General features: G+C 38.9%; 1 pseudogene; it reads right to left on the bottom strand.

Annotated features, from left to right (window-relative positions):
• Positions 1-5,608: 5,608 nt before the first annotated feature.
• LOC145478222 (uncharacterized) lies at positions 5,609-8,293 on the bottom strand (annotated as a pseudogene).
• Between the last annotated feature and the right edge of the window lie 130 nt (positions 8,294-8,423).

The raw sequence follows: 8,423 nt of genomic DNA, 5'->3' as shown, positions 1-8,423 counted from the left end.
GTTACTTATGGTGTTATCAGATTTGTGCGATATCTATACTTCCTGTTTTATACTTCCTGTTTTATCAGACTGGCACTGCGGTGCATTTCAAAAGGAGTAGTGCGAAACAAGAGTTTAATAGTCTCAGCTTCAATAGTTCAATAGTCTCAGCTTGTTTTTTTTTTTTTTAGTGGTGAAGAAGTCAGGGCCATATGTTTTACTACCATGAAACACAGTTGATGATGCAACCACGAGAACTACGTATAGAAGCGAGTGTTTACTAAGTCCTCTCAAGGTGTTTATGACGGTAGAATACATGACTGCAGCCCTAGAATATGACCTGCGTGAAAAAACGCACGATTGTTAGTCATACTCTGAAAGATCAGCATTCTTTAAGCTGTAATCAGGGCGCTCGAGTATCCATTCTATCCATGACACACTTTGCGGTGCACCATTTTTCCAATAGACTGTTTTCGATATATTAAAATTCAGCTTGGCAGTGAGGCCTAGAGAACACAAACAAAGGAAATTGAATGGCCATGTTTATTCATCTCTTTTGTTTGTGTCCTCTAGGCCTCACTATCAAGCTGAATATTAATACATCGAAAGTGGCCTATTGTATAACACCGTCAGCAATGTCATAACAGAATTGAAACATACCATAAGGATGCGACTACTGCACAAGTGAATTGCCCTTAAATTAGCAAAGAAAAAATATCATCTAGGTATTTTGGCGATGCAACAAACAGGCTAATTGATACAGACGGTCTTAAGAGTTCACTCTTGACCAAAAGATCTTATCTCTTTGAAAACCCCACTGCATATTGTAAAGCACAGACTATGTACTGACCGAAGGTACGTACGCGAAGTGTCAAGATCTTTGTTAGTCAATAACAGTTATAGGACTGTTTTAAAAGCACATATTTACGTGTTTATTACACGGAGAGCTTGGGAACGCGTCCAGAACTCTGACAAAACATATTGAACCTTTCGGAGCAGCTCAAAAAGTCTTTTTCGTCTCCGTTCTTGAAAAAAAAATGTTTTAATCAAGACTTAATTGAATTTTATTGGATTGATCCAGTTATACTTTAAAATTTTGCGAAGGAACAATTGCAAAGAAAGCAGTGAGTGGGAAGGGATTTCACCCCTTTTATCATGTGTGTTTATTTATTTACTTTTTTCCTTGTTTCTAAGTCTCAGATCCAACTGGAATTTTTGGTTTAAATTTTATCGCAGTGTATAATGGACTTCGAAGCTCCCGCTTTAATTAACCACGCCCATCTATATTCATCGCGTCCTTGGGGATTGGTGCCTGATGCATTTCATATCGTGATTGCCTTTGTGCTTTTTTATTCTTTTAGAAATAACCTAAGACGTCTCAAACATATTCTAAAGTTTTCGTTAATGCCGCGTACACGATCAATTGGGAACAATTTGAAGGTCACCACCAAAGTTCAGCACTCTCAGTGCAGGAGGGCTATACTGGAGACACATTTTTAAATTTACTAATGTGCTGTTGGGCGCGGTCGGGTTTTTAGCACTGCTACTCAAGGGTTAGATACTTTTGGTAGCGCTTATTATTGTAGAGGGACAGTGGCTTAATCGTTTGTATGCCGGACTCTGGATCGAGGGGTCTGGGTGGGAGTCCTGGCCAGGGTCATTATGTTGTGTCCTTGGGCAAGAAACTACTCTCACAGTGCCTCTCTCCATCCATGCTGGGGTAACCAAGCGATTGGCCAGCATCCCATCCAGGGGGGAGTGAGAAATACACCAAGTCGCTTCATGATAAGGAAACTGGGGTGATATCAGGCAAAGTCAGATACTTTTGGCTGACGTAGACTTAACCTTATATTTTTGATACTTCAAGAAAAGTAAAAATTATTTTTGACAGTTATTTGTTAAGATTATGTATCGTAGCCAGGACTAAAGGTGCTTGGCTTTCAAAACTCCCCTACCTAAAAGAAATACTAGGTTACAATACTTAGGAAGAAGAACCGTTGTAAAGCTCATCCCACTACACAGAAGAAGTTCACTATAACAGCTTCCTAAATTGTACGCATGTTATAGGTGTCCCCAATTAGTATACATTGTATGCTAGCGACTTCGACACGTTAATAAAGTTCTTATCTTTATCTCATCTAACTTCTCTTTATTCCTAGCCAAGAAATACCTTGGGAACAATCCTGCCGGTCTCTTATGAACAATTAACGAAACCTGGACATGTTCACCTTCCTCCCCGTGCGCGGGCTCCTTTCTCGTACAGCGCCTGGTAATCGAGCCTAGGCCATGGCACAATATCTTTCCCGACGAAGAACTACCGTGAGGACAATTAGAAAGGTATGGATATTGCGTAATGGTATTTTTTGGTATTAACCTTGCACAAGCCTTTACAAAAAAAAAACATCTCACATCGGAAAAAATATATCAGTAAATCTACTGACTGGATATAAAGGTTCACCCCTTACATTTACTTGTTATATTAGAGCTTTCACTCGTCCAAAAAAGTTGCCTTATATGGAGTTGAAAATTACTGATTTCCTTTCAGTGATTACGCACTTTATCACACAGATACAAAAGACGGTCTGAAACATTAACTTAAGTGACTAACGCGGAAGTTCTTGCAACACTCGACGCACATGTACGACTGTAGGCTTTTTCATTTTTTCATGTTTGGGTACCTTAATATTAAGCCGGCTACTTTCACTGTATCGACGGCAAGAATACCTCTTGTATTTCACGAATTATCTAGTTTAAACTTTTGAAATCTCCATTTGAAACGGAAAAGTTGAGACTTTCTTTGTTGGCATATAATTTCTTTCCCTTCTAGTACTAAACTTTTACATTGTAGCGAAAGGAATTCTGAAACGCCGTCATCAAAATGAATTCAATATACAACGTAACTTCTAGGATTCACGTCATCTTTGCGTGTAGGAATTTATACTTTTTGCTTACGCAGATCTCTTAGAATGAGAGATGAATCAAGAATTCCTTGTGATGTAAACCTGTCAAGAAAACTCGCTGAATTATATCGCTCGGTTTTAAGATGAGCTCTCTGACCAATATAATTACGGTTGCTAAATCGTTTTCTTTTTCACCCTCGTAATGCACGCAAATTTGCAAAAAACTGGTTCAGTGTTTAGAACGAAAAACATCATATTAACTTTTGACAAGATTACCTCATTCTGTTGATATTTGACCCTAACCCTAGGTAAAGTTAAGACTAAATCAGGTCATCGGCCCATACAGCTGGCGCTCGTCCGGTTCTAATTCTGTAGCACGTGGCGACTAAGAGTGTTCTAACCCCTCCTCCCGCCCCCGGATGGGATGTTAGTCCATCGCAGGGTTAGACCCCAGCATTAAATTCACCGGTACCCATTAATGCTCCTGGGTGAAAAGAGGCACCATGAGAGGAAAGCGTCTTGCCGGAGAACAAGACGCAATGGCCTCGGCTAGTCCCGCGTGCTAACCATAAGGCCATCCGGGCGCGCCTCTATACAAACCCTATCCTAAAGAAAAAGCCGGCTACTTAGATATAACGATTTAGTTCCCTTTATTATGACATATACTGAGACTATATTACGACATGAGAACGATTTTTCCTTTCAAAAATGTTTGGGTTTGTACGTGGTGCAAACACAAATATAACATAGTAGGACTTGGATTTCTGCTTATGACTCCGCTTTCTGCGTAAACGTCGACATAAAACGACTAAACTTAACATATATTGCATGTCTAAGAACACTTAAAAATATTTTTTTGTCCTTGTGATGGTACAGCCTACATGGACGGGTGAACAAAAACAAAAATAAATTATAACAGTTTCAAATAAAGCTGTCAATATCTCTCCTCTTTGAGATATACTCTAGTAACTGTATTTCCTTATTCTTTTGTGCGCAGTTTAAGAAACTGTTTTAGCCTTGCTGCGAGTGTTTTCTTTCTTGTCACCAAGCATGATCATCGATCGTTTAAAATTTGTTTAATTAGTGTTATAAAGTCTATTTTGCATCGTATTCGAAAAATAAGAGAGCACTCATTCATATATACCTCCTAAGAGATACTCTCTTACCGTCTATTATTAAATGATGTCTGGGCTGAACCTTTAATGTCCTTTCCAAAAATAACAGTTTTAATAAAGCCATATTTGTTTCATCGTTTGTATTTTTTGTTTTCTCGAATAAGATCAATATAAATCACGCTGAAAATATATAGAAAAGCAAATATTTTAGCCGCGTCATGTTTAACTATACTGGCTCGGGCTTTCATCATCTTTTGAATCAATTTAACGCTGAAAAGAATATTTTAGACCCTTTTTGTTTCCTTTTTAAAGTTAATGGCTATTTTTTACCAAAGGACAAGCAATGATATTTGCAGAGCCTTGTAATGTTTTCTTTTAACGTTATGCCATTTTTGTAAAGACAATGAGATAGTTCTTTATTTAAGTTATATTGAGACATAACAGTAAAAAGGGAAATTAAATCAAATATTGATAGCGTTGGAAGCTTCTTAATGCATTTTTAAGGTAAATGATCATTTGAAAAAGACAATGAATTATGGTCTAAATGGACGTCTAACAGTTAAACAGGAAACTAAATCAAATGCTAATATCTCACAGAGTGCTGGGTCATACGTTTTTAAAAATAATGACCATTTTAAAAACCACAAGAAAATTCTAAATTTATGCGTTACAGTATAACAGGAAATAGAATCAGATATTTACAAGTTAAGCCAGAACTCTAAATCATAAACTATACGTAACTTCCTTTTTAGGTAATTTTTTTATATCAATACATTTTAACGTTTTCTTAGAGACACGGTCTTATGTAATTGCTGATTACATCACTGGACAAATATGAAGATTCATATGAAGGATTTCATGTTTCAAGAAATGCGAGAGGTGTGAAGCTTTAGAAACTTTGGAACTTAGCTTTAATTTCGCCGTTGTAAGCAGGCGCTGGTACTAACATTTAGCATTTGTACTTCCAAATAAACTCCTATTGGTACTGTCAACATTGTAACTTAAAATCTCTGTAACGATTGTTGTGTGATTTTCCCATTGATAACGGTTAATACATTTGTAAATTGCTCAGTGCGCGTGAATGACGAACAAAGGAACTTAATTTCGTCTTGTCTTTGGAGCAATTTCGTTCTGTATTTTTTTTAAAATAACTGAGAAACAGGAAACATTCATCGCCAACACAAAGGCACAGTGGCTCCACGGCTTCACCTCTTTGATCAACTGATTTTATTCTTCGATGTTTTTCTTACAATATTAATACCAGAATATACATTTTAATTAAAACGGAAAAAAAGACTTTCACAGAGATTGCACCCAATTTAAAACTGCTTAAAGACACGATCGGTTTCATTTGAAAGACGTTCGTGTCTTTACTTGTTCCACCCCCAGTGTTTTTCAAGATACTTTCCAAACAAGACCGTACCTCGGGTCAAAACACTGATCATCTTTTTAATATGTTCCCCTTTCAATTAGCGATCCCCCATCAAAAGATTTGAATCGAGACAATTTCTAGGCAGGAGATAACTTCAGTATTATTTTCCAAGCTTGAAAAATATGCATTACTCCCTCCCCCAGAGAGAGAAGAAAAGAAAACCGAACTAATCATTAGCTTTGCGTGAGAAAAGACTGATCTGATTTCTATTGCTGAAAATTGAATAAATAAGGAAATTAGCAGCTGCACTGTAGTCTTTTCTATTTTGCAGTTTGATAACCGTGGCAAGCAATTTGGTTCCAATATTTAAACAAGGATTCAGCTGTCTGTCAAAATCAAACTTAAAAAGTTTATTTGTGTCCGACACAAGTATTGACTGTAGTTTGAGGCGTGTTTTCATGAGTCTGGGCTCACAAAAAGTTTACAATAACTTGGAATGCGTTCTTGTAATAAGCATTAAATAACGCTAAAATGGGACATTTTTAATGCCTGACAGCTCCCTAACGAGCATGGGCACCCCCTTTTGTATTTTATAATTAAAGTTCTCATATGATAAATATTCACAAAGTTTGAACAAAAATCTATGTGCAGTTTTATTTCAGGGGAATTACCTTAAAATGGTATTTTAGAGTTCTCATTAAGCTTGAGCCCCGTCTAGATTGGTTTCTTTTAAGATTTTCAATGAGCATCGCCGCCCCTTTCACCCTGCAGCCGGTCCACCTGGGTAGTCAGTGAAGTTCATCAACTTACTAAAGCTTAAACCGATGTTTGAACAATAACTAGGAATAACCCCTTACTTAAACCAGATAGAGGTTTGGCCAGTTTTGTCCCAGCCGTTAGCAGTAAACCATCCGTGGTGTGTGTAATGAGGGGACCCTCCCACTACATCAGGGTCGTAATTAGTAGGGGTACATCCAGAATATGGGCTTCGTCCCGAACCCGAATGGACACTAGGAAAAAAGGGACCCGTGGTAAAGGTTGCAGAAGGCGTGGTCTTATCGTTAAAACCGTAAGCGGTGCGATAGGAGTCGGTCCATGTCACCCCCAGTGCTTCCCCCAGGGCATTTCTCACATACTTGCCACTTTCTCCTTTCAACGCTTCAACGACAAAATCAACGATATGCATACGGCCCGGCTGTCCGCCATTGTAGCGGTTATGATTTGCAAATGTTATTTTGTAAAGGTTGTTCTTTAGGTAAATACGGTACACGTATGCATATTGGTTGATACCGCCCGTGGCTGGGTTATTACCCGCAGCCATGATCATGTAACGAGCGTTATTTGCCGTCATTACCGCCCCGTGTGGTAAACTAATCACGCCATGAGAGGAGCTGCGTTGGCTGGGAAGCCAGGCGAAATCAAAGAACTATTCATATTAGGAATGGCCTTGTTGTTGGAGTTTGTTCCCGTTGTGTGAACGTAACCATAACTAGCTAGCATCCATGCTCCACCAGCAAAGCTCATGTCGCAGTAAGTTTGAGCCGGGGCCGTTTCACCAGGGGGCTGGATCCAGTACATGCCGTTGCCTACACTGTCGCCGGCGTCAAGAATTGCCTGTGCGTTTGGTGCCGGGCTCTCTTTGGTTCCCAGTCTTTTTCTTGTACGCTGAGCTCCAGAATATGGAGGTGGACATTTACAGAGGTTTTCACTGATGCACGTGCCTCCGTTTTTACATGGCTTTCTTGCATATCTACCTTCAAGAGGAAATAAGAACAACCGTTAGCGGATCTTGCTTAGCAGAATCATTCAAATCTATACTATTGCTAACCACTAACCATTAATTTGTCTACTGCATATAATTAACATCCAAAATTTTTTTCATCTTGGAAGTGAAATATCTTACATGCTTATTGGCAGCGTTATGGAATAACTTCTCGGCAAAGCTAAGCTAAACTAAGCTTTCGCAGCAGTACGACTTAACTTAGCCCAAGTTCGCATTTTTGAATCTAATTACGAGCAATCTTCAACCTTAAATGAACGCTACGCCGTACTTTAAGAACCTAAGTTTGCTTAAATGTCAACAGAGAGCTTTGCATTGTTTGATTTCATTCCGAGCTTTTCCGTTCAAAAAATATAAAATATAAAGTAGCAAGCCAGCACTTACTTTTATGACAGAAAGCTCCCGCATAACCTGGCGGACATGCGCACCAAGAAGCGTTGGGTCCTGCACACTTGCCTCCATTGCGACAGTAAAGATCTTTACAGACTATGAAATACAAAAATATTACAAATGAATTGCAACTGTTTTGTATTAAAAAAAGAACTTAGGCGTTTCAACTTGTCTTGATATCCATCACAAACCTCGTAAATGTTGAACGTGAGTAATGGGAGTCTTAAAACTCGACATTTTGCGGCCGCCATGTACGCTTCCTTCACACAATCCTCATAGGTTGTGTACTGAAACAAACAGATGATAACCACGTTTAAAAACATCTTAGTATGCGAATGCAAATGGAGAGTATTTTCGTGGAACGGTTTCAACGTGCAATGCACTGGATTGCCTCCTTCCCAAGAGCATACAGGCCATTGTTTGTTTTTAAGAGGGATCCCCAAATCTTGGGTAAAACTGTTATCACGTATGTTTTATATGATCGATTTATATGGTCACTATTTGGAGGTCTTGTCTGTTTTTCTGCCACTCTGGATCTTACACTCCTCAACTCTGATATTTCCCAGACGTGTGTCGAAACCTCAAGCAGTGCGCCCCAATTAAAGTGTACACACAGCACCATAACTGATCCAATAGTCGGAATTACAAGAAGCAAAATTGTCTAGTCTCTCTTCTCACCTCTTGGCACTTTTCGTTGCCTGCTTGTGGAATAAGGAAAGAGTTAACAGGGCAAAAGCTCAGAGCTATACTGAAGCTGAACACTAGGGTTAAAAAATATTGCATTTTCTTGCCTATAGCAGGCAACGCCTTCAAACTTTGCCTTGCACCGTCCAGCTGATTGCCGAAAGTGACACCCAAAATACGATGTCGTGTCTTTTATGTGGCAA

Source organism: Orbicella franksi, chromosome 2 (assembly GCF_964199315.1).
Source record: "Orbicella franksi chromosome 2, jaOrbFran1.1, whole genome shotgun sequence".
NCBI classification, from domain to species: Eukaryota; Metazoa; Cnidaria; class Anthozoa; order Scleractinia; family Merulinidae; genus Orbicella; species Orbicella franksi.
The sequence above is the reverse complement of the archived record's forward strand: the minus strand, read 5'-3'. Positions and strand labels throughout refer to the sequence as shown.